The sequence below is a fragment of the Haemaphysalis longicornis genome, unplaced genomic scaffold, assembly GCF_048455015.1.
Source record: "Haemaphysalis longicornis isolate Haplotype H1 unplaced genomic scaffold, Haemaphysalis longicornis Haplotype H1 scaffold_14, whole genome shotgun sequence".
Lineage (NCBI taxonomy): Eukaryota > Metazoa > Arthropoda > Arachnida > Ixodida > Ixodidae > Haemaphysalis > Haemaphysalis longicornis.
Window position 1 is genome coordinate 7,831,092 of NW_027526245.1, and position 24,641 is coordinate 7,855,732.

Here is a 24,641-nt window from a genome sequence, read left to right on the forward strand (position 1 = left end):
TGCTTCTGCCGTACGCACAAAAAAGCAGGTCCTCTCTTGGCACCCAGCCTTTTGCGTACAGCAGGCCTCGGATGGAGCGCTTTCAGGCCCGTGAAGGCTGGACATTTTTTGTAGAGGATCGCTTTCGCCTTACCAATACTGTATAATGTTTAGCTGTAGTTAGTTTCCGTAAAGGTATTTAAAAAGGGGCTCGGTGGGTACGCTTTGTTTCACATTTTCTGTATGAATATATTATGTAGAAATGGCTAGAAAACTTATTAAAATTGGTGTGCTTGAAACTATGGAAATAAAAAAAACATAGAACAATATATAAAAGTACTGCGTATTTTATTTGAAAGCGCCGTATTACATGTATATTTTATGGTGGTAACCGGACAAACTTTCGGAGAACATTGGAATCATTCAGTTCCAAATACAAGCCGATTGTAGCCGCAGTATCCAAAGTGGCTGCGCAACCCGCAAGTGTGGCAAGTGCAGTTCCGTGGGCAGGGGTCATTATAATATCCTCCGCACTAAACAAAAAGAACGTGGGTGAGAATCGGCACGTTGTGTTAACCAAATGTTCCGTTTCAAATACTCGGAAGAGTAGCGGCTCCATTGCATGCTTTTTTCATACAAATAAAACAGCTATTCCAATTATTCGTACCTAAAGAGCTTTTACCACTTTCTACAGAAATTTCTACAGAATCCGTCACGTAAATAGAACAAAGGCTGCATCTCCAATGGGTGACCTATTGTATCGCGAGTACCTCAGGGTAGCGCCCCAAGGCCCATTGTTTGGTAAGGTAATTTCAATAGTTTTGTTCAAGTGGTATCTGATTCTGTTTCAGAAAAATGTTTTACCTTTTTGTATTTTTACAAAAAATTACGTCTGAAACGTGATTCACAGAAACGATGCGTTTAGGAATATTTGGTGTCGAGCACCGCAGGACTTTGCCCTATGATCTTCCCGGCAGCATCATATCAAAGGTTTTATCGGAACGTGCTTGCGTCATTTTGAACTAAACAATGCACCCGAGTAAACACATTTAAAATACTGTGAACCACATTTGAAACGGCATTCTTTTTAAAAAAAAGGTGGAACTTCAACGTGTGCCAGTGAATGTTAGGTCATTAACGCACAAGACTTTGCTCACACTGAAACATGAGTGTGTATCCATAGTATGGATCCCGTAAACAAAGAATTATATTCCAAACTTTATTTATTCCAAAGAAAATGTGATGTTTTTAGTTATGGAAGATATAGGCGACAAGACTCCCCCAAGCAGGTCATGATGTGCGGAAGCTGGGGTAAGCACAACCATTTGGAATTTGCTGCAGGGCGAAAGAAAGATTACCCAAGTGTACCATAGAACCCCAGGAGATATTCAGGAATTTTTTCGTCTTGTGCTTTGACTGTAAAGTTAATTGCGAAACTCGGCACAAGAGCTAAGACATTCATTATCTTTTATGGTGGGAACGAAAAATTGCCCGGTCAATTTATTTCTGCAAGGCTACTATTTCCTGCCTGGGTAGGATTGAGAAAAACATCACTGATAAGGTGATTGGAAATGTGGTAGAGAATTTTCCTATTGCAACAGGGACGAAGAGCAGAGGATAGGAAAGCAAAGCGCGGAAACGTTTATAGGGCTTAACGTGCATCTATCTACGCCTGGCGACATGCACCCAACGTCAGAGCAGATGACTAGTATTTCGGCTGCACATTGAAGAATCTGCGGCGTCAACCGTTTCTGCAGGGGTAAAAACAATATGAATTCAAGTCGGTAGTAGTGACAGCAAGACTTGCGCCATACGGGAGGCGGTATATTTTGCGAAAATACCTACCGCCCATTTATTGAAGTTTTCGGTTGGAGGAAAATCACGGCAAGCGCCCCAAATGCAAATTATTTTAGAACAGCAGTAAAAACGTACATACCGAGCTTGTTCCTAAACATTTAACCGGATTGAAACATCAGACAATGAAGTTCGCTATTGCAAAAGGCCAGGTTTCACCTATGGCCGTCAAGATTTACACGATAGGGGTCTAAACTATCATAAAAAAGATAAGAACTCGCACAGTGGCATAGTCCATGAATCATTGTTGCTATAAAAAGCGGTAATCTTTAAATGCACACGGTTTGGAGGCAGAAAAAAGAATGCAAAACACAAAAATGATACAACCTCCTGGAAACAAAAAAATCAAAATATTCACAAGAGACATTTTTCGGCAAGGTTCCCCAATTTATGGGTTTAATGAAATACCTCATATGCAATAGCAAATATATGTCACGAAGCAACGCTCACAAACAATGAAGCGTCCCTGGAGGTCGCACATAAACTTTGCTTTAGTGAAACATGCATGCAAATTGAGAGGGATGGTTTTCCTAGCTTCACGTGCTGAAGAAATTTTGTTGAGAAATATGCAGTTGAAGCACTTGAATGTGAAATATTTTCTAACTCCGGAATTCTGCCTTACCATATTGGTAATTTACCGCCCGTAATATTAACGCCACGAGAATGTATGATTTAGAAAATTAGCGCAGTTGCGAAGAGGTGTGCTCCCATAAAAGCCATTCACCATGGCTGATTGCTCTAACGTAAACTAAAACCATTTCAAGAAACAATTATATTTTGTTAACAAATATTTACCTAGAATTCTGCCTTTTCTATAGAGAATGTACGCATTAGGGCAGTCACCCACATATAAGAAGTACTTTAGGAGAATAAATTCCCCCCAAGATCGGTATGTGTCATTGGAGCTTTTTTAGACATGACTCTCAACTCTTGTAGCAAACACTTTATTGCACGCTGTTAAAATGACAACGAAACATGCACTAGTTTTTCTATACCATACTATGAGAGCTGTAGAAAAATGATCCTGCTTCAGGAGGTGTCGCGTGGAATTACGAAACCCTTGCGGTAAAGATTTGTTGTCAAAATACAAGTTGGATGAAGGGGCAGAATGCCAATGGCGTCACGGAAAATCATAAAGCCAAAGACGACGCAGTCACCAAGCGAAAGACGACGCAGGTGTCTTCAAGGAAACACGTTTATTGGAACGAACTTGTGCTCGCCTAACAACTCAAATATTACACAGGTGGTGAAAGAGCAGTCAACAAAGTGACGTGTGCAGACGGGTGTCGGTGGTTGAATGCCACGGCGTATGCTCTGCGGTCGGTTATCTCTCGGCTACAGGGCTTCTCGAACAGTCGAATTGTATCCAGAACACTGTATATCACAGGTCATTATTCTAGGCTGGTAAGGTTATTTCACGATACTCTCTCTATCAAAGGAGATAAAACATGCGGTATAAAAAATAGAACATACGGTCCACTTTGCCCACGGATAACAGAGATCACATTCGGGACCGTGCACCACTTACACGTACAACAAATACACGCATGTTATCTTTGCTAGGCTAAAGATAGGAAACAGACATGCAAGACACTCGCATCAGCTCAACGGGATTCTAGACCACTGTGTAGCTGGTGCGGAGAAGCCCTCTTCCTAGTTTACGTACTCATTCAAGGTAAGTCACTTGACAAAACACGACGTACGCATTTCGTACAGCTATACATACCACACATTCTACAACACCAGCTGTTATTGCTGTCGCATAATCCCATGCTTTTTGCCATGCATGTTTTTATCTATTTAGCAGAAGTAAACTTTTTACACCTAATTTCATACCGCAGATAATCACAACCTAGCCCTCTCCACCAGACATAGTCTTTGCGTTGACTGATCTTTTATTCGTTCTTACTGAGTGATTTAAGTGTCAATGTGGTGTTTTCTAATACGTAGCAACTGTTTTGACACCCTTTGTACAGTCGGCCTCGCACCATTACTATTCAACCATCATCATAATTGCTAAAATAGGCAAGAAGCCTGCAGGATACAAGGCAGTTCAGAACTAAGGTCTGGGTGGTAGGGATAACACCGGTTAATTCTTAGTGAAGCTCACTGTACAGAATAATGCACCCGTCATGAATACCTTTTCCGGCAAACAGGAAAGCCGGAAGTGAACTTTCAGGAGTCTGGCAATCTCTTCCTCTATGTATCGAATTTTCTCGTGGTGTGGATTTAAGTTTCTTTTCCTTCACTATGTTCGCATGCCTGCCCCGCCCCACCCTTTAAGACTGCCATATCTCCGGAAGTTGTTGGACTTAACCGAAGAGCACATGCAAGGCGATTCGTCCTATCAGAGTGGTTTCTTGGGCGAGCTGGTCATTCATCGTGTAAGTAAGCGCAAAATCAACAAGGACGAATGAAGTGAACGGGACACGGCGCTGTCCCGTTCACTTCGTTCCTCCTTGTTCATTTTGCGCTTACTTACACGATTCGTCCTAAGCGGATTCTTGTTTGGCGTGGTTCTATTGAAAATAAAAGCAGCGTTCACAGGTTGTTCAGCACAAGCGAGAGTTTGTATTTGCCGAGTTTATAAAGGGAATTACGTGAATTTTCTTCCGCCATGTTCCCACAAGTTACGATCGTACAGGCGTAAAATGCATTCTTTGAATTGCCAAATGTGTAAAAACAAAGTACCCTATAGTTAAATGAACGATATATGAACGACTGTGCAAATAATAAAACCCGCGCACAACCATTGGGTAAAAACCGACCGCTTCGGTTGGTGTGATTACATGGCCCTCACCACGTTTCGCTCAAGTGCGTAATCCTTGATGAAAAGCAAAATTATAATACTGCCGTGTATGCGTAAAGATACGTACAACACACTCAAAGTTAATTATTCTTATCATGTTGAACAAAAACATATACTGTAATCTTTTGCCGAAAATCCACATGGCCTCTTATTTTACTGACTGTTCTATGATCCCGAGCGGCTTCAGAAAGAGCTATGAATCCTGCCCTGAGCTCATGTGATTTGAAATCAAGATAAATACCCGTGAGAAAGACATTGCCGTTATTTTTTTGTGTTCGTAATTATGTAATCTTCAATACTTGCAGACTCTAATTCCAGACTTTCAATATTAGAAATAACCAATTACCTTTCTCACCAAAAAATAATTATGAAACGCACTTTTTCAATTGAGTCTGCCTACAGTTGTGCGCAACACTCTGTCAAAGCTCATGAACAAACAATTGTAGTTCTCAGCCATCTAGGTGTAGAAAGGTGCACTGCCAGGTAATTGCCCATCATTGACGACGTCAGATATACACTGCCCGATACGACGCGCTACGCAACAGGCTCGACCTGCTCCAACGCAAATATTTCCGGGGCGGTTTTTTGTATAAAGCTCTGGTTTCTTTGAGTTTTACGAAAGCACCATAACGTCACTGAGAAACGCCCTAAACGGTAACTGAATTACACACAACGATCTCCCCCAATTTCAGCTTACATCACAGGGAAGCATACAAATTCCAACCGTCAAATTCCGATCTTGTTTCGGACATGCACAACAAAAAATGGCTCCAATACACGTTGATAAGATGGTTTAAAGTAAGGCTTTAAACGAAACCCACAAGAATTGTCCATGCGACGTTATTTTACACACGTGGTTCTACCAAGACTGAAACCAGAGATTCTTCGTGGGCGGCATGCCGAACGCACGAGGATCAGCCACGGCCGGGCTAGAGCTCCGGACGCCGCCGCTGTAACACGGCCGAGCGCCAAAAGAAACAAAACAAAGTGGAGCGTCTTTCGAGGGGTGAGACAACGGAACCAAGCCATGCTGATGTGCTAGCTTTGGGCTACAGCACCGGTAACACAAGCGCAGAAGCCGCAACAATTCAGCATGTGAGCCTGGTGATTCCAATTTATGCCTATTTGAACTAGTTTGATAAGTTTGAGAATTACGAGTAAGCTGAGGGAACTTTTAAAATCGGTTTTTATTAGAATCATTTGCTCCGTTTGGTTTTTGTAATACGTGTTAACACACAACCCAATTGGTATCACCAATTTAGAAAACGGACTCCTATTTTGTGGCAAGCAGTGCGCGAAAGTTAGCGTTCTCCTAGCGGTGAGAGGTCTGTATGTGATCTCAAAATTTTGTTTTCCAGCCCTGCAAGCCAATTCTGAATGTATCAGCGCAACACGACCACTTAATTCCGTTGGGTTGCCCAGGAGGTGCTTTCCAACAAGTTAATCAAGCATTGCGAAGGAAGTGCGCAATAGGCGCGAAGCTGCGCCAAAACAGGCCCAAAAAACCGTCACTAAAGCAGATGACTACGGCGTCTCCCCCCGAAGCGGCGGTGGTATGAGCAGCGCTCTAGGAACGCTGGGTAACCATCCGCCGCGCCATTTACAGTGGGCTTTGAAAAGTGAAAACCTATCCCCTCCTCTGCAGCCGCTTTTCGAGTTTCGTGTGCCGCACGTCATGAAGGAGCCATTGGCTGGTAGAAATCGAACCCTTTGCTTTAAAAGTTAAACTTATTGGAAAAAAAAACTTATCTTCTCGGAAATACTTCAGTTTAACAAGTTTTGCAAGCTCCTAGGTTTTGAATAATAGAATAGGCTTATCAAAATTTATGTATGTAGAGACCTTTTGGGCGCCCTGTATTTCTATTCTCTACGTTACAACACGACAGAAAGCAGATATTGTGAGGTATACCGCTGGCCATGAGTGTGCCGTTTTTTGGGCTTAAAAGCGCTGTTTGTCTTGCTAAACGCAGCTATAACCATAGGCTCAAATTTATACACCCCTACGTTTACGAGGACCATCACTGAACTAGAAATTTTCTCATGATGGGTTCTTTGGCGGAAACATTCCACATTGCAAGAGTATGCTACTGTGGAGGCACGCATCGCTTTTCTAGAGCACCCACAGCAACTTTAGATGTGCACTTCATAAGCAAAACGTTTTGGGGTTGGGTTTACAATGCGAATCGGTACCTGTGGCATGGCGATCGCTTCGACCTTGTGGAAACAGAGCAATCGGATAGACGTCGGCTTCGTACCGCGAAGGACCTAGTCGATTCCGGCCACGGGAAGCGGTTTTTTCACTTCAACCACAATCATTCATCGTCATCGCCAGGAAACTTTGGGTTTCCAGCAGGGTGTATTGGCGTAGAATGGTCCCAGCAGGTTAGCAAGTCTTCGCTTTCGTAAACAAAAGGCATGAGCAATATTTTATGCTTTGGTCAAATCACGGGAAATGTTTCTTTGAATGAGCATGAATAACGACATAATAATTACGCCGTCACAAGTACCAAACTAGTCTTCACCTGATTGCCACAAAGCCCGGCGCGCCTACGGCCGCAAGATATTTTGTCGCAGGCTTGGAAATACAGAATCAGGTAAGCCCCACCCCGTGCTGTGTTTGAGTGTTTTTCATTGAAAGAATAAGAGAACAAAATCTCCAATGTAAACTCAGGACTAAAAATTTACCATTGCCTACTTCAAAGCAGTCTAGTGGATTCATGAAACAATTTCAAAAGAATGCATGCCGGAAAGGTTTGTAAGATCTGATCGTTTTTTTTTCATACCGTTATTCCATCATGCGGAACAAGGGAGCTCTAACACCAAGGCCTTCTAAAATATTGCAGCGGGAAGGAACAAGCAGTGGTTCTTTAAATAAGTATGTATCACAACGCACGTATAAAAGCCCAATAAATTGCGCGCACAGAAAATTTTGTTTTCCGCTTGAAAATTATCATTCACTTGTTCACTGGTACTTAATATTGCTGCGAAAACACACGGCTCTGAATACGAGGTGAAGGGCGGGGGTCCTGGAACCGAGGCTATATGATTTGTGCGGACAGGTCATATTGCTTGAGTTCTGGAGGAAACGTGGGAGGTATAAAAATTATGTGTATTTGTTTTCAGAGAGAAAAGAGTAAGATAGCAAGATGATAACAAGAGGCTTGTTCGGGCCTCCTTCCAAATATTCGTTGTAAAAATAAAGATGATTTGATTTGAATTGATTTGATGAAGCGTAGTCACGTTGCGTTAATACATCGCCTAGGTTCGTTAGGACGTTTAGCGGACCGTACCTTTTTGGCGACCTAGTTGCCTGGAGAGCAGTGCATAATTACCAAGTACTTAGTAACCGAGTTTAGCATGATGCATTTTGATGGCATAAATTATCTTAGAGTAGCTTTACGCTGCGTTTCTGCACGAATGAGTTATGCGGAAAATTTTCCTTTCCACCTCTCTTTGGGAGATAAAAATCCCCGCTTGATGTTTTGTAATGTTTAACACGCACAGCGCAATAGCACGATTGCTTCCAAAGGAGTAGGTTTTCAATTCATACCATAACAACATACAGTAAAGTCGATGGTAGCATAAATTGATAGTTTTTTTTAAAGGGACGTGAAAACCGCAAACGTATTGCATTAAAATGACTATAAATAAAACACTGCGTGACTCTTTATTCACACCTGTATGCAAATGCTTTGTGAGAGAGGTATTTGTACTCACTTTGCTGCCACATTTCATGTCGTGGTTGTGAAAAGGTACTTCCGCTCTGCGAGAAGAATACATAATATTGCTCGCAAATTCCTTTTTTTCTTGGTTTCGGAAACTAGCTTCAAATATTCATATTTAAGCACACTATAAATGGTTGGAAGGGACAAATCAACATCCAAGTTTTACAGCTATCTTTTGCATTTGTTTCCTCTGCCTCAACGAGAGAGTATGAATAATTATGTGCACTAAGCTTTGTAACCTCGCATATCTTTCACGTTTGCCCGGCGGGATGCAAACCTTGCTTCTGCTTGTAGTTGAGGTGAATACGTTGGTGTGTTTGTATATTCGCGCACTTCACTCGTGGCTTGTATAAAATATTCTTCCTTTCTTTGTAACCCACTCTGCGAAAATCGTTAACAGAGATTGCAGTATTCAGAGATAAACAAAGAAACACCTATCTTTCACTGGCAACTTTTTGTAAAAACGCAAGTTTTACGTTAACTTTTTTTTAAAATCTCGCATGAGTTGGCCTTTGGAATCGGAGCTGTAGAGAACCCGACGCGTAACTGGCGACATTCGTTCTTTTACTGTTTTAATTTACGTTAACTTGACGTCTCTAAAATATTTCTATTTTACAGCTGGACGCTGGACGCTGGACGAGATGTTGTTTGGTACACCCCTCACACTTTTGGGCACTTGAAAACAGTGAACAATGTCAACTCCGAAAACGTAAAACATTACGTCCTACGAAACAATTGCGGTAAGGTTCAACCAGCCGTAAATTACATAATCATCATCGTTATCAGACCGTACGCGCTCACTGCAGGGCAAAAGCCTTCCCATAAATCATCAGTTATCCCGGTTCTGTGCTTACTGGGGCCAAAGTATCCCAGCATACTTCTTTATCTCATCTGCCCTCCTAACTTCTGCTGCCCTCTGCCACGTTTCCCGTCCTTAAGGATCCATTTTGCTGGCCTTAGTGACCAACTGTCATCTTTCCCTCGATTTACGTCCCCTGCCCAAGCCTATTTATTTTTCTTGTTTTCTCGCAATCCTCAAAGCCCTGACAGACAGCAGGGGAGTCGAACAAGGTTAGCGTGACGGAGGTAGATTTGTGGGGTACTGCGATTTTGCGAATGTGATTTCTACCTCACATATAATTTCAAAACTGCGTCCTCCCGGCTCAACAAGGTTATTGGTACTCACGTGTGTGCCGCGAAGACATCTTGCATTCAGGTTTTAAAGAGTATAACCACTTACGTGCCTAATCGCAGAGCGCACTTCTCTAAGCTTGCCTTGTTCCACTTCCGTTCTGTCTGGCCGGGCTTTGGGGAATGCGACACTGCCGCTGTCCCCGTCTCGTACTACTACTGAAAATAACGTACGACTACTGAAAAGTATAGCAAACGACCGACAAGGCCACGCCATCACTGCTCCGCTCCGGTGTTATTCTGCTCGATGTCGAGTCAGCTATGAAGAAAGGAGATAACACAGTTCGAAAATGTCATGTGGGATTTTAAAGCCAAGGTCGGCATGAAGCAAGTGGGAGAAAGGCATTTGGGAGGCTTCAGAATAGACAGTCGCAACAGTCGAGGAGATACACAAGTAAGATTTGCAGAGAAAAACCCTGATGTTTATGAACATAATCTTTTAGAAGGGAAATACTAGGAAATAGAAATAGAAAACTCCCAATGGTACAACAAAAAAACAAAATTTACTTCATGGTCAGTGACAACACAGGTATTGTGCGAGACGTAGGGGTGGTAAGATTTGAAGCAGTGATCGCAAGGTGGTTAGATGCACGATAAGGCGGAATCTCATTACACAAAAGAGGAAACTTGTGAAAAGTAAGAAGCCCCGCATATAGTCAGTCAGAGCCAGATCGCAGAAGTTTAAATTATTCCTTCATAACAAATTCACGCTTCTAGAGAACCAGAACGGGGTCAGTGTAGACAGGCTATACAACCTAACATTGGCAATCAGTCAAGCAGCAGCACATTCGGGAAAACAACATGCAGGGAACAATTAAAGAAATAATTTAAAAAAGAAAAAACTAATTTCCAATCACTAGAACACAAAAGTCTCAAGCACGGCACATCAGATTTAATTAGAGAGCTGTATAAATTGTTTACAGCAGAAAACAAACGAAATTCGTTCATGTAACATAACAGGGATAGAGAAAACTATGCAAATATGGGGAAGCTTGAAAGCAACTTAGAGAAAGCTAGCCATCGGCAAAGACAGGATGTACGCACTAAGAGACGAAGAGGATAAGATTACGCACCGCGTTGGCTATACAGTAAAGGGAGTAGAACGATCCTACAAGAGGCTAAAGGCGTGTGACGTTAGACCAACGGAGACTACTGATAGTGCAACCTCAACTTGCGCAGTGCCACTAGTAACTAAAGAGGAGGAAAACAAAGGCTCTCAAAAGCACTAAAAGAAGAAGAGGTGCAGTTGCGAATAGTATAACCGTGGATTTTCTTGAAGGAGAGAGAAGATATTGTACTCAGAAAGCTTGCTGTACTATGTTCTGTTGTTGAACACTCAAGAACTCCCCATAGCGTGAAAAAATGCTAACATTATTCTCATTCATAAGAAGGGCGACCCCAAGGACATCAAGAAAAACAGACCCACCAGCCTAATCTCGGTTGTGAAAATATTTTTACCAAATTCATGGCTAGCAGCATTGCTGGCAGCCTGAATTTCCAACAACGTACTGAATCGGCTTGGTTTAGCCATTAGTACCCAACAATGGACCACTTCCATGCTGTGAATCTAGAGATAGAAAAATCTGCAGAATACAATAAGGCCCTCACATGGCATATATACACTATGACAGAGCGTTTGACTTCGTACTCACGCCAGTCCTGCTAGAAGCGCTAAAACGACAGGAAATTCAGGAGACCTACATAAGATTTTGAAAAGACATACATAAGGAATGCACGGGCAGGATAACCTTCCCCAAAAAACTCAATAAATTACCGATCAAAAAAGGGGTAAGACAGGGAGATACGTTCTTGCAGAACTATTCACAGTGTGTCTGTAACAAATATTTAGAAAGATTGACTTGGCAAACATAGAAATGAGAATAAACGGGGAATAATAGAGTCATTCGAGGTTTGCGAACGACATAGTACTGCTGATTGAGACTACAGAACACCTGGAAAGAACGCGCGAAGAGCTACAATCAGAAAGCGCAGCCATAGGGCTGAAAAAAAAATAAATCTTAAGTAATCAGGTATATGGATGCCAATCACGTCCGCTTCCACCTAAGAAACGAAAAGGTAGAAGTAAAAGAATACAACTACATCGGATAGATGGCGAAGTGCTGACCCCAACCACGAGAGAGAAATCCGTCGCAGAATAGGGATGGGTTGGGAGTACTCCAAAAGCACACACAAACGATGAAAGTAACCTACTTCTGTCACCGAAAGGGAAAATATACAACCGGTGTTAGCTGTGGGTTATTACGTACCAGACCGTGCTAAGTGACTCGAGGATTTCGTTGCGTAATTTCGCCATGGGCCGAGTATATGAGGAAAACGAGCACGTGCTGTAGACGGCGAGGTTACAACAATAGTGAGAGAAGATGGAAAGCGTGACCGGTTTATTCGGACACTCGGACGAAAAGCCCAATTAAGTGGTGATGATGATTATGTACAGGCGATGATGATGCCGGGGCCATGAGAGCTAGCACTGATGATAATGTACCAATTACGAGGAAATGTCCGTAACGTGTTGAAGAGCACAGAGTCGTGGTCAGGGTGTCTCACATAATTACTCCTCCGCGGCCGGAAGCGGCCACCTGGCCGCGACTTATTGTTCTGTCCTGCGGTTGAACGGCTTGAGGCGAGATACGTGTACGATTTCAGTACCACGGCGGCGCCGATCTGACGACTGTTCTACTGGCGTCACACGGTAATTAGCTGGCGAAGTCTGGTCTGTGATTTTGTATGGACCGAGAAAGCGATGAAGGAATTTTTCGCACAGACCGGGTACACGAACAGGGGTCCATAACAATACTTCATCACCCGGCCGAAATTGAACAGAGCGATGTGCGACGTCGTAGCGAGCTTTGCGTTCTTGTTGTTGACTTTCGGTTCGACTGCGTGCGAGTTCGCGGCAGTGGGTGAGCCATGAAACGTACTGCTCCCGAGATGACATTTCCGAGGGGACAGGAGCATAGAAGAAAGTTGACTCGAAGGTAATAGAGGGAGAGCGGCCAAAGACTAGGAAGAATGGTGAGTATCCAGTCGTTTTTTGCGTTGCAGTATTGTATGCAAAAGTGACAAATGGCAGGATGGTATCCCAGTTGCGATGCTCAGGGCTGACGTACATCGAGAGCATGTCCGCGAGGGTTCGATGGAATCTCTCTGTTAATCCATTCGTCTGGGGATGGTAGCTGGACGTTGTCTTGTGCACGGTCTTGGAGGCACGCAGAAGCTCTTGGACTACAGCGGACAGAAAAGCCCTGCCGCGATCGCTGAGGAGGACGCGTGGCGCGCCATGGCGCAAAATAATGTTGTGCAGTATAAAGTCAGCGATTTCAGCAGCCGTTCCAGAGCGAATTGGTGCTGTTTCAGCGTATCGTGTCAGGTGGTCTACAACCGTAACTATCCAACGGTATCCAGACGGCGTTGGAGGTAGCGGTCCAAACAAATCGATGCCGACGGTGCCGAAAGGCTCTGACGGACAAGGGAGAGGTTGAAGTAGTCCGGCAGGAGGAGTAGTGGAGCGCTTGCGGTGCTAGCAGGAGGCGCACGAGCGAACGTATTTGGCAACAGAAGTGGACAGGCCAGGCCAAAAGTAGAGACTACGTATGCGCTCGTACGTTTTTGCAAAACCAAGGTGCCCAGCGGTAGCTGCATCGTGGTAGGCTTCGAGAATAGGGCGCCGGAGTGTACGAGGCACAACGGGGACCCATTTTCTGCCATTTGGATGGTAATTTTGCCGATGAAGAACGACATAAAATAGTTTGAACTTACTGAGTTGGCGATGCGCACGGCTGTTTGGAGGTGTTAAACGACCATCGAGATAGACAATGATGGGGCCGCAATATGCGTCTGCGCGTTGCAGCGACGGCAAATCGACGCGTCCCTCAATGTTTGAGGAGATAACGGGGGCCAAACAAAGTGTGTTGTCGGCGGGCTCCTGCGCATCGGAAGAGGAAGAGGACAATGGGCAACGAGAGAGAGCGTCGGCGTCCATGTGCTTCTTCCCTGACTTATACGCCACGGAAAAATCGTACTGCTGGAGGCGGAGAACCCAGCGGCCAAGGCGTCCAGAGAGGTTTTTCATGGTGGACAACCAGCATAGTGCATGATGGTCGGTCACCACTGTAAAATGACGGCCATGAAGGTAAGGGCGAAATTTCTGAACAGCCCAAACGATGGCAAGACATTCCTGTTCAGTGATTGTGTAATTCTTCTCTTGCGTAGGCGACGACCCTCTCCCGAAGTTTATCATCACTTTGGAGGAGAACACCGCCAATGCCATGGCCACTAGCATCCGTGTGGAGTATAGTGAGCTTTGTTTCGTCAAAGTGGCAGAGCACCGGAACAGACGTTAGAGCGGCTTGCAGATCGTCAAAAGCGCGTTGACAGTCATCGGACCAAACGTACTGGGCGCCAGACTGTAGGAGATGGTTCAGTGGGGACGCAATGATGGCAAAATTCCGTACAAAGCGGCGGAAATACGAAGCCAACCCGAGAAAACTACGGAGGTCTTTTTGTTGGCGGGGACGAGGAAAGTTGACTACGGCAGCGATTTTCTCAGGATCGGGGCTGATGCCATCTTTACTAACGACATGGCCAAGCACCTTGATGGTTTTGGTAGCAAAGCGGCATTTTTTTTAGTTGAGTTGAAGTCCGGCGTTAGAAATGCATGTGAGTACCTCGTCCAGACGCTTAAGATGTTCTGTAAACGTCGACGAGAAGACAACGACGTCGTCCAGGTAGCAGAAACAAGTCTTCCATTTCAGTCCTCTGAGCACCGAATCCATCATGCGTTCAAATGTCGCCGGAGCGTTGCACAACCCGAATGGCATGACACTAAATTCGTATAGGCCATCGGGAGTTGCAAACGCGGTCTTTTCTTTGTCGGACTCATGCATCGGGATCTGCCAATAGCCAGAACGCAAGTCAAGGCTCGAAAAGTATTCGGCTCCTTGAAGGCAGTCCAGGGCGTCGTCTATGCGTGGCATAGGATATACATCTTTTCTGGTAATCTTGTTGAGGGCCCGATAGTCAACGCAAAAGCGTACGGTGCCATCTTTCTTCTCTACTAGCACGACCGGGGACGACCAAGGACTACATGAAGGCCGGATAACATTGCGTTTCAGCATGTCAGCCACATTTTCCTCGATGACTTGCCTTTCTGATGAGGAGACGCGATACGGGCGACGGCAAACAAGAGACAACCCTTCGGTTTCGATGCGATGCGTGGCCGTTGTTGTGTGGGGAAGAACGGTTGAGTAGGAGTCGAACGATGCACGGTGCTTATTTAAAAGCTCCAGGACTGATAATTTCTGTGACTCTGTCAGGTCCGGGCTGACGGTGACTGCAAGGGGAGGCTTCGAGGACGTAGTGGCTGAAGCCAAGCATGTAAGGGGACGGAAACACGAAGGCAGAATGGTCACCTCGACAACGGAGACAGATGCAATTGTGGAACTTTGCGGAAGCAGAACGTCTTATGCAGTGGTGTTTTGCACAGGTATAAGAGCTTGCCCTTCGGAAAAACGAACGAGACACGCGGCAACAGCAAGTCCACGGGAAAGGAGGCGGCTGCAGGGAACGACCAGGACATCACCGTTAAGTATAGCGCTAGCAGAAACTGAAAGGATGTGCTCACAACGGCAGGGTACGACGTGATCGGTCGTCAGCACCAAAGAAATTGGCTCTCTCGGGGAAACAGTTGAATCATTAGTATATGTGATGCTAATAGCAGGAGTTCGACAACAAATAAGAGCGGACGTCGATGACAGAAAGTCCCAGCCAAGAATTAGGTCGTATGGACAAGTGGAGAGTACGGCACACTGGATATGATGACAAATTCCTTCAATAGAGACACGCACTGTACAATATGCAGAAGGATCGATGCGTGCTTCATTTGCACCACGTAATGAGGGACCTCTAAACGGTGTTCTCACCTTGCGTAGCCTTTTGCACAGATCAGCACGAATTATTGAGACGCTTGCACCAGTGTCCACCAACGCTTCGACGCGGATGCCTTCGACGAATACACACAAAACGTTCGAGGGATGCTCTGGAGGAGATTTTATCTTTTCCCTGTATGCAGTTTCCCCTCCAAAAACTCCATGGCTTAGTTTTCCGAGAGACGAGCGCTGTCGTGCACGACGGGGCGAAGCGGCGATACAGATCGGCGGAAAGGTGAGGGAGAGCGGCGTCGTTGATCACGTGAATTGCGCTGTATCACAGGGGAATCGGCCGGGGGAAGAGTCTGGCGGGTCCGAGATTGGTAACCCCGCTGGCGGTATCCATAACGAGGGCTCGTTACGTCGCGCTCGTAGGTGTCGTAGCCACGCCGTTCATCCTGTGCACGCCTGCGACAGAACCGAGCAATGTGGCCGCGAATTCCGCAGTAGAAACACACTGGCCGGTTAGGTGGGCGCTCGGGGCTCGGCGGTCCCCACGTGCGATAGGGCTGTGGGCGAATGGCATGGTTGATCGTTGCCACATATCCAGGCAGAGGCTGCGAGGTAACCGGGGCCAAGGGCAGGGGCGGCCTTCCAGCGACTTCCGAATAGGACGGTACGGCATAAGGGGTGCAAAGATCAGGCACTGACCGACCAGGCACACAGGCAAGCTCCTCCTTGATTATCTGTCGAAGATTGGTGCTTGCTGAGTGGTGAGCAGGAGCAGAAGCACACACGGAGACTCGGCCGTCAAGCTCCTACCGAATCAGCTGCCTTATAAGCACGCGAAGGTCTTCGTCGCCTAAGCGCGTGGCCGATTTATCCGGCTGAATGGGGATTGACTGCAGATCGTCAAGACGTTGGCAAGTAGTGGTGACATCCGAGACGGTTCTTGGGTTCTGAAGGGCGAGCGCAGTGAAAGCGAACTGGTTAATACCTTCCAGTATCTGGCGTACGCGGTCCGACTCTGACATATCCTTATTGACCTTCCGGCACAGTGCGAGAACATCTTCGATATAAGACGTGTAGCTTTCGCACGGGTGTTGCACGTGCGCTTCCAGTTTCTTTTTCGCGTCCTCAGAGCGAGCTGCGGATATCCCAAAAATCTTGCGGATCTCGGTTGAAAAGGTCGTCCAATCGGGTAGGCGTCCCACGTTATTGCGGTACCACGTCTTCGCGATCTCGGTAAAGGAAAACCCGAGAGTCAGCCGTTTTAGCTTGTCGTCCCACCCGTTACATGCGTTGACCGTTTCGAAGTTCTCCAACCACTCTTCTACATCATCCCCACGAAGGCCAGCGAAGTCGGGCGGATCTCGCTTGCGGCTGATAAAACATTGCGGGGGAGGCGTAGCTGTGGCGCTGGCTGGATCGAGCGTCATGGGCATGGTCTCCTGAGGCAGACGGCGGCCCGAACGGAGCTCCAGGAGTGGCGCTGCAGAGGTAGACTGCGGGATCGAAACGCACCCTCCACCACTTGAGAGACGATGGAAAGCGTGACCGGTTTACTCGGACACTCGGACGAAAAGCCCAATTAAGTGCTGATGGTGATTATGTACAGGCGATGATGATGCCCGGGCCATGAGAGCTAGCACTGATGATAATGTACCGATTACGGGGAAATGTCCGTAACGTGTTGGTCAGGGTGTCTCACATTAGTTACAAAAAGTAGCCCCATCTTCCCCAAGGAAACGCTGAGTAGATGCAGATCATTTTGTGGGGTGGTGCTGACGCTTGCTTGCGCCAACCCGCTAACTGACAGGACTGTTGCTTCGATCCTACTTCTTCGGAAGAACGGAGTGAATTGGAGTGAACCGCAGCAAGCGCTGAACTGAACGCGCGCAGTATGCCACCCGATTTACATTCAAGGTTGAAGGAGAGGTGATGAGAGGAGGAGAGATGCGCAACCAGCGAGCATGTGCCGCAAAAGCTGAAGCGAGAATGCGGGAGAAGCGAAAGCGAAGTGCACGCAGCTGGTACGAGAGAAAAAATGGCGGGAGTATCGCGCAGCTGTGGGAGAGAGGGAAGGAAGAGAGTTGCGTATGCACAGTGTGAGTGCGGACGCCGACGCGGGACATGACCAGACTATAAGATGCTCCGCATCTAAAAAAAGATGCATACGTCTGAAGTGGTTTCCGGTATACGCAGGCGAAGACAGGTCGCCAATGAACAACAACCAGAATGCGAAGGCACAGGCGACGGCACGAGCGCTAACCTGCCGCACCATCGCAGCTGACCGTCTGGAGTGGTGTGGAGTCTAGGACCGCTTGGCAGACTATAAGGAGGTTGTAGCGAAAGAGGACCAGTAAACCAGACGTCCGGTTATCAGCGATGCCTACGAACGACTGCCGCGAGAGCCGCGCTCGAGGAGCGAGCCTCCGCTGCTTGCCTCGTGGCGCGCTTCTTTCTCTTTATTCAACATACTCCCGCGACCCCAAGTTGATCTGGGGTTTGCTTCAAAAAAGCACAGCCGCTGCACTGGACGACGTATTTCCCGTCCCGATGACAGGCGTACGGAACACGAGCGCACAACTCCGTCGCGTCCGGGAAATAGTTGAAGAACGCGCCCAAGTTGCCAGAAGGCCGGTGGCAATTTGTCCTGTACGAGCACTACGTCCCCCCCTTGGAGCCTGGAGGGAAGCTGTGGTGTTGCCTCGTGAGCGGATCGGAGCAACAGGAGGTACTCTCGTTGCCATCGCCGCCGAAGACGCTGCGTTACGATTTGACGGTGCCGAGCTCGTCTGCGTAGCTCGCTGCCCGTGGAAAGCGGTTCTGGAAGGCCGAGTTGCTGAGGCAGGCACGTGTTGCTTTTTCCCAGCCAGAAGTGCGCTGGAGTCAGCGGGTATGGCTCAGCCGCGTCTGCCGAGAGATACGTAAGGGGCCGGCTGTTAATTACTGCCTCGACTTCGCAAAGCGTTGTCTGCAGCTCTTTAGCAGTCAGGCAACTGCGGCCGAGTATTCGCCGTAATGTCTCCTTGGTGAGCCGAATTAAGCGTTCCCACCAACCACCCCACCACAGAGCTCTTTCGACGTTAAATTTCCAGGAAATGTTGCGGCCGCTGCAAAAATCAAGGACGGGGTTTTCCGTAGCCGAACGGAGAGAGCGTGCGCAGTGGTGGAAGGCTAAGGCGTTATCCGAGTAAATTGTCGATGGAATACCGCGTCTAGCGATAAACCGCCTGAAAGCAGACAAGAAGCTCGATGACGTAATCTGAGATGTGAGGTCAAGATGAACGGCTCGTGTCACACCACAGGAGAAAACGGCGACGTAGGCCTTTGTTGGCGCAGGATTCTTCGTGCGACAGAACAGCGGTCCACAGCAGTCTACACCGACACCGTCGAACGGACTGAATTCAGTGATACGATCTCGGGGTAGAGGCGCAACAGGAGCTGTTTCTGGTGTGAGTTTCTGTCGACGACAAAGCAAGCATCCGTGCAGCACTGTCTTCACCACTTGACGACCCTTGATAATCCAAAATCGGTCTCTCATTTCTGTGAATGTGCTGTCAACACTCGCGTGCAACAGGCGCTGGTGGGTTGCGATGATTAGTAGCCGGAAAAAGTCGTGACGGCCGGGCAGGATGACGGGGTGACGGGTGTCGACCGAGGATCCTAACTGCTGTAGGCGTCCGCCGACACGCAGAATTCCATCGTCGTCCAAAAACGGCCGTAGTAAAATGAGGCGAGTTGCAGCTCCGGCACGCTGACCACGTGACAACGCTCGTATATCCTCCGGAAAAGCTTCGTTTTGTACGAACCGGAGCCAGTAGCGCTCCGCTTTGAGAACTTCATCGCTCGTCAGTGGTCTTTTTGCTGAATGCGTTAACTTTCGCGTATTTTCGAAGAAGCGATTTATCCAGGCAGTTACCCGAAGAAGCCTGGAGTAACGACTGTATGACTTGATACTTAGCAACGGCTCAGCTCGCGTTGTTACTAGCGCATGAAGCTGTCTGTAGAAATGGCGGTTCACCGACGTCCGCAACTCCTTCCCTGTCCGTTGGCCTATCCTGGGATTGCAGTGCGAGCCACTGTGGGTCATGCCACCACATTTCTGTGGCTGCGACAGCGGATGCGGCAAGGCCTCGCGTAATCAAATCGGCGGGTTATCCTTGCTGCCCCAAATGAGCCCACGTCCCTTGGCCTTGTGTCAGACGTTGCATCTCGGACACGCGATTTCTCACGAATGGCGGCCATCGGCTCGGTTCCCCCGCAATCCAATGCAGGACGATTTTTGAATCGGTCCAGAAGAAAGACCAAACTTCTGACAGGCACGGCAGCCGTTTCAGGAAATCAAATAGTCGGGCAGCTATCAAACAGGCGAGGAGCTCAAGGCTTGGGAGAGAGGTGGTTTTGATCGGTGCAATGCGGCCTTTGCTGAGCAGCAGGTTTACTTCCCATCTTCCGGTTTCCCATGATAACGACCGGACGTAGACTGCATTACCATGGGCTCTCAGGCTTGCGTCAGCGAACACGTGGAGCTCTCGAGTGTCGTGGTCCGTGTACTTCATCGTGAAGGCATGCCGTGGCAAGCAAATGCGTATTAGGTCGCTGAGCTCGCTGCACCAGCTGTTCCACGCATTGAGTTGAGCCGTCGGCAGTGGTGAATCCCACGGATGCTGCAGTTTCCATAAGTCTTGGAAAATGATCTTCGCTCGAACGGTGAAAGGGGCCAGAAATCCTAGAGGGTCGTAGAGCCGCGGGAACGACTGGAGCATTGTCCTCATTGTCACTGGCTTTGTGGATACAAAGGTGGCGACATTGTCAGCACTTAGCACGACACTGTCGTCTAAGCGGTCCCACTGTATACCGAGCACCTTCATGTTACAAGGGTCCCCTCCTTCCGTTTCGAAAGCCACGTTGTCTTCAAAGAATTGGGCTCGCAGGGACGAAAGGTTGGAGGCCCATTTCCTCATTTCCATACTAGCACCCGCCAAAATGGACCTCGACTCGGCGTAGATACGCTTGGCTTGCTCGGCGTTGTCGACCCCGACGACATGGTCGTCCTCGTAAAACGCGTCGACCAGCTTGGCGACCGTGTCTGGGAAACTGCTCTTTACATTCCTTTAGGTGGTGACGAAGTGTTGTGGCGAGTAGGAATGGGCTAGACGTGGCTCCGAATGGCACTCTTGTCATGCGCCAGTGGACTATCTGAGAAAGAGGGTCTTCTTCATTCGGAAGGTGCTCCACCCAGAGGAACCTTAAAGCGTCCCGATATTCCTCGCGAATAACCATCTACAGGTACGCTTTCTTTATCTCTGCAACGGGAACGACGTGATGGCACCGGAACTCAACCAGCAACTTCAGTAACTTTGCGTCTAACTTTGGGCCTTTCAGTAGCACGCTCTTCAAGGATGGATGGCAGGGAACATGGGACGACGCGTCGAAAACAACTCGAAGCTTGGTTGTCACAGCATCACGACGCACGACACCTTGGTGTGGCATATAGAAGGTGTTCGGTTTCCCATCCTCTTTGTCGCAGGTCACTGGTTCCTCATGGCCCTCATCAAAGTATGTGCGGATGGTCTTGTCATATTGCCTTAGTAAATCTGGCTGACCGTGGAAGCGTTGGAGCTGCATACAGAGCCTCTGCTCTGCAAGCCGATAATTGTTATCGGAGACATCGAGCCCTGGCTCTCGAATTAGAAGGGGCACTTCACAGCGGTAGCTTGCTTTGCGGATGGCGGGGTCATTGAATCCTGAGTTTTCCGATGATCCCTGAATGCCGATTGCTTCCAGGCGCCACATGGACGACAATTCAACGTCAGCGGCGGCGTCTTCATGGGGCGCTTCCCCGAGCGACAAAAACAGCGCGCTGGAGTGCGCGGTCGAAGGACTTAGGCTTTCAAGTTGGGCACCGTGCACAGTCCAGCCCAGAACTGTTTCCACGGCTGTTAGCGAGGGAGAAATCCGAGAAATTCGTCCCGTGGCCACCTTCCAATATGCGTCCGACCCGATCAGCACGCTTATCTGATGCTCCTGAAACGTGGCCGAAAGCCGGGCATCAGCCGCAACTTGACACTTAGCGGCCATCGAAGTGAGAATCTCTTCGCTGACGGGTGGGCTTGTGACGTTACAGATATTGGGGACTTCTAGGGCCTCGATTGTGATGCGCTTGCCATCGTGCTGACTTTTGAGCGTCAAGGAGACCCGGTTGCACGAAACAGGTGCGCTCGTGCGAGTGTTTCCGAAAGTAGCAATGGTAAGACGTTCGACCCCGTCGACGGGACAATCGAGTGCGCGAGACACATCGCGTCGGATGAAGGTCCGCTGACTGCCAGAATCCAACAAAAAGCGGACGAGAAGCTGGCGGCTTGTGCCGATGCCCCATGCACGGCCTGTCTTGAGAAGGACGGGCGTAAGTCCTGCAGCACTGGTCGAAGCGGACCTCACTGCGTTGGCTGTGCCGATTGTCGCCCTGTCGCTGGGACTGGGATCTGGTCTTCTTCTGGGGGGTTCGAACCTTCCAGCCGGGCGTTGAATGTCGCACAGCGTCGTAAGGTGCTGACATTAACAACAACCGCATACCAGACTGTTCGCTGACCTGCACTGTTTTGCTAAGTGATTGGCCTTGCCGCATCTGAAGCAGCACTTGCTTGCCTGCAGACGCTTCCGTTTCTCCTCGGACGACATTGGCGCTCTGCAGTAGGCGATGTCATGGTCCCGAGCGTTGCAAAGTTCACACCCGTGTAGCCCCGAAGACGGCGATTGGGTACCGAGACTCATCGCAGTTGGCGGATCGATGCGCGGAGGCGAAGACTGCTGTCTCCCCTGGCCGCGGCGCGTGGACGGAACCGAACAATCGGATGCCCTCTCCTCTCGGATCTCTACCTGGACGCGGAGAAAGTCCAGGATCACCTTGATTTCCTTGGATCTGGGGGAAGAGGACGCGGACACCTCGGATGCGTCCTGGTGCTCCTCCTTCAGCCTTTGCCGGTACAGGAGGCCCAGGTCGTGCGGCAAGGTCCGCAGCAGTACGCGATGGAGCACGACGGAGTACTGGTCCGGGGAGACGCCCAGGCCCTCCAACGCGTTTATGCAAAACGTGACCGTGTCGTAGAGGACCCGAAATTTGTCGGTGTCAGCCGAATTCTGCACCGGCTCCAATGCGAGCAATTTGTCCAGGTGGTCGTCCACGAGAAGGTCGTTCCGCCCAAATCTATTTGTAATGATTTTAACAGCGATGTCGTAATTGTTTTCGTCCAGCCTGATGCCCTCAATCGCGTCCTTGGCGGGACCGATCAAGTACGAGAGCAAGTACTTAAACTTCTCGACGCGCGCCAAAGTCGTGTTCGAGTGGATGCTGGACTGGAACTGGTCCCAGAACCATTGCCAGTCACGTCGGTCGCCCGAGAAGTTCGGTATCTGGAGCTTCGGGAGTGCGGCGAAGCGGGTTCCCTGCATTGTCTGAGGGGTGCCTGGTCGAGGCTGAGAAGGTGCGCTCCCGCAAGGCTCGCCAGAGTCGGCTGTGGCTGCTCTGGCTGAAGGGGCCTGGCTCGTGACGGAGCGCACGCGCGTGCGAAGAGCGCAGATGCGCTCGTCGTAGTCAATGGCATCCAACACGTCCGCGTCAAATTCCTCTTCTGTGAGAGCCGCCTGAATCTGGCTGTCCAGCTCGTGCAAGGTTCGCCGCTTGTCGAGAATTATGTCCAGCAGCGTCCGAAATTCTAGAGTCGGTGCCGCCGGGTTCTGCAGGAGCGCGTCCAGTGCCGTCATCTTCTTTGTGACGGTGGCGCGAAGAACTCCTCGGCGGCGACGAAGCGATTCCACGGCGCGAGTCGGCGGGACCGGACGGCTGGGGATTTTCGGCACCAGAGAATGTGTAGCGAAAGAGGACCAGTAAACCAGACGTCCGGTTATCAGCGATGCCTACGAACGACTGCCGCGAGAGCCGCGCTCGTGGAGCGAGCCCCCGCTGCCTGCCTCGTGGCGCGCTTCTTTCTCTTTACTCAACAGAGATCACAAATTTTTACCACCTTGCTGTAAGAATTCTGCCCCTTGCACGAGGGTGAGCTGTGCAGAGGCAGTGTTGTTACGACAGCTGCAGGCAGTGTCGCTACCCACCCCGGTCCTGATGAAGCACATATATCCAGAACCCTACCCCTACCCGTCCTGGTACGTGCCGGTTATGCTAGCGCGGAAGGCGTAATTCGTGCACGTGTTGTGGGACTGTATCCAATTTCTAGAGCGAGGGTTAACAAGAAGAGGAAGACTGCCGTCGAGTCTAGAAGCATCGATGGCGAGCTACGACCAAGAACAATCATTGGCCGTCCATCATGTCGTGCAGGCTCTCGAAACCTGAAGGCAAGCGAAAACGACGGGGCGGGGCCTTCACGGGCGCTTCCCCGTAGCCGAATATGACGTCGAGCGGAGGACCCCGCTATGATGATATAGAGGCCCGTGTCACGGCGCTCGAGGGCGTCAATCAGCAGACTATCCATGAAGTTGCCTCCATTCATCTATATGATGCTGAAACTTGGTAGCCTAATAAACAACTAAAAAGCACTTTTAGGTCGGCTGAACGGCCCATAGCAAATACTCTTAGGAGAAGCACTGAACGACTGGAAATGAGTTACTTGGGTCAAAGATGAGACTAGGCTAGAAGATATCAATGTTGAAATAAAGAAAAATGAATGAACACTCGCTGGCCATGTAGTTAGACGAACCGACAAAGAGTGGAAAAATAGGGTAACACACACACAAGAAATTGGCTGAAAGAATGGAATGCGCACATTTATATATAGAGAAGAAATCGGCACATGAGGGGGCAAACTGGGAACTCGAGCAGCGCAACACAGGCGCAGTTAGAGGACGATTGAGGAGCCATTGTTCTGCAGTGGACCTGAGCAGGCTGAGGATGGTGATGATGTTCACAAATGCCCTTGCCTATGAAACTTCGAAAGGAGCAAGGAGCCGCTAGTGTTGTTACGCCTGAGAACTTGGTACTACATACTGTTGGTTTTTAAATTATCCGAGCAAAATTAGTTGCTTAACAAAAGTACTCACATATGAGCAGTGAGGGTGCCGAAGCAAATAAAAAAGACGAAAGTCTTCATCTTTCCCCAAAAGTGAATCACACCAGCACGTTTTTTTGGGCGCAGCCACATTCAAATTGGCAGGAGTTTTTATACATAAGGGGACAAT

The 24,641-nt window shown here is 48.5% G+C and overlaps 1 long non-coding RNA gene across 1 annotated transcript; it reads right to left on the minus strand.

Moving 5' to 3' along the window:
- Positions 1-310: 310 nt before the first annotated feature.
- LOC144164961 (uncharacterized) lies at positions 311-24,641 on the minus strand. Its single transcript, XR_013321274.1, has 3 exons — positions 24,504-24,641; positions 8,360-8,405; positions 311-512 (listed from the first exon to the last, which is right to left on the minus strand). It is a non-coding gene; the product is annotated as an uncharacterized LOC144164961 (long non-coding RNA).